Genomic DNA, 2,757 nt, shown 5'->3' on the forward strand with positions numbered 1-2,757 from the left:
TGCATGGTTCTTGCATATTTTCTAAGATAGATTTGAAGAGTGGATATCATCAGATTAGGATGAAAGAAGGTGATGAGTGGAAGATTGCTTTTAAAACAAAACATGGCTTGTATGAGTGGCTAGTTATACCCTTTGGATTAACCAATGCACCTAGTACCTTTATGAGACTGATGAATCATGTTTTGAGAGCTTTCATAGGTCACTTTGTGGTAGTATATTTTTTATGATATCCTGATCTATAGCAAGAGTTTGATAGATCATGTAGGCATTTGAAATCTGTTCTAGAAGTGCTTAGAAAGGAATCTCTCTTCGCTAATTTTAAAAAGTGTACTTTTGGAGCAGATCACCTTGTGTTTTTAGGCTTTGTTGTTACAGCTCAAGGCATCAAGGTGGATGAGGAGAAGATCAAAGCAATTCGAGATTGGCCAAGTCCTAAGAGTGTGAGTGAGGTCCGAAGCTTTCATGGACTGGTTGGGTTTTATAGGAGATTTTTCAAGGACTTCAGCACCATTGCAGCACCTCTCACTGAAGTTATCAAGAAGAGTATGGGATTGAAGTGGGAGAAAGCACAAGAAGAAGTTTTCCAGAACTTGAAAGGGAAGTTGACTGAAGCACCCTTACTTTCACTTCCTGATTTTTCTAAAACTTTTGAAATTGAGTGTGATGCTTCTGGTGTAGGAATTGGGGCAGTGTTGATGCAGGAGAAGATACCAATCGCCTACTTTAGTGAGAAACTTGGAGGAGCAATGCTGAATTATCCTACTTACGACAAAGATCTCTATGCTTTGATCAAAGCCCTAGAAACTTGGCAACACTATCTCTGGCCAAAAGAGTTTGTGATTCACACTGATCATGAGTCACTAAAGCACCTAAAGGGACAGCACAAACTGAACAAGAGGCACGCTGGTAGAGTTTCTTGAGACTTTTCCATATGTTATCCACTACAAGCAAGGTAAGGAAAATATTGTTGCTGATGCACTTTCAAGAAGGTATACCTTGCTTACTTCCATGGAAACTAAGTTGCTAGGCTTTGAACAAGTAAAATCTTACTATGCTGATGATCCTGATTTTCAAGAACATTTTAAAAATAGTGAGAAGCATGCTTAGTGGCAAGTTTTATCAAGCTTACGGGTTTTTATTCTTTGAAAATCGATTGTGCTTGCCTAACTGTTCTTTGAGAGAGCTTTATGTCAGGGAATCTCATGAAGGAGAATAATTGATGGGGCATTTTGGGGTGGCCAAGACTTATGCTATTCTAAAGGAACACTTATACTGGCCAAACATGAAGAGAGATGTCGAAAGAGTATGCAGCCGCTGTGTTACTTGTACCCAGGCCAAAGCTAAGGCTCGTCCCCAAGGTTTGTACACTCCATTACATGTTCCTATTGCACCTTGGGTTGATATTTGTATGGACTTTGTGCTAGGACTGCCTAGGACTAAGAGGAGAAGAGATTCAATTTTTGTTGTAGTAGAAAGATTTTCTAAAATGGCTCACTTCATTGCTTGCCATAAAACTGATAATGCTCCCCTCATTGCTGAATTGTTCTTTAAAGATGTGGTTAGGCTTCATGGTATGCCTAGAACTATTGTTTCAGATAGAGATACCAAGTTTTTGAGTCATTTCTGGAAAAACTCTTTGGTCTAAACTAGGAACTAAGCTGATGTTTTCTACTACTTGTCACCCACAAACTGATGGGCAAACTGAAGTAGTTAATAGGACTTTATCAACTCTTTTGCGTGCTGTGATTAAGAAGAACATTAAAACTTGGGAAGATTGCCTACCTCATGTGGAATTTTCTTATAATCACTCTGTGCACCGTGCTACTAAGTTCTCACCTTTTACGATAGTTTATGGGTTTAATCCTTTGACTCCTCTTGATTTGTTACCTTTACCTTTTCCTGAGCAGATTAACCTTGATGGTAAGTCCAAGGCCGAGTTTGTTGTGTCTTTACATGAGCAGGTTAAGAAGAACATTGAGGAAAGGACTAAAGAGTATGCTAAACATGCAAACAAGGGCAGGCGTGAGTTGATACTTGAACCAGGAGACTTGGTGACAATACACATTAGAAAAGAAAGATTTCCTGAGGAAAGAAAGTCTAAGTTGTTACCAAGATCGGATGGACCCTTCAAAGTCTTGGAAAGGATTAACAACAATGCTTACAAGATTGATCTTCAATGTAAGTACCCAATCAGTTCTAATTTCAATGTTGCTGACTTGATCCCATTTCATGTAGATCATTTGGATTTGAGGTCAAATCCTTTTAAAGGAGGAGGGGATGATGCAACCATACTTGAGACTGAACCAGTAGCTGACTTGGATGAGATGGATGATACTGAACCAGAGGATGAGCTAAAGGAGTTGGAAGAAGTAAGAAGGATGATGGAGCAGCCAGGCCCAAACATACTTTGGATCGACCAACCGAGATAGTTTCTTCTTCAAACCATTCTGAACAGATTCAAGACCCATTCTTCTTTTCCAAAGGCCCAGTTACAAGATCACAAACCAGGAATCTAAAGAAGGCAATTTCGACATTGGTTTACTCCAACCCAGAGCCAATTTCGATTGAAAACCAAGTCAATCAGATGTTTAATTATTCAGTCTCCAAGGCCGCCTAGTTTTCCTATCTTTTTACACAATTATTTGTTGCAAGTTTCCACAAGTCTTTGGGGTGTAAAGACTTGTCTTTTACTTATACCTTTGACGATTTCTTTAAGGCTTTTCATTCACTTTTCAATAAAAAAACTTCTCTTTGTCT

General features: G+C 39.0%; 1 pseudogene; it reads left to right on the forward strand.

Moving 5' to 3' along the window:
* The window catches only part of LOC106338315, a 6,222-nt pseudogene extending 3,793 nt beyond the window's left edge, over window positions 1-2,429 (forward strand).
* Window positions 2,430-2,757: the final 328 nt, after the last annotated feature.

This window comes from Brassica oleracea, chromosome C4 (genome assembly GCF_000695525.1).
Source record: "Brassica oleracea var. oleracea cultivar TO1000 chromosome C4, BOL, whole genome shotgun sequence".
NCBI lineage: Eukaryota > Viridiplantae > Streptophyta > Magnoliopsida > Brassicales > Brassicaceae > Brassica > Brassica oleracea.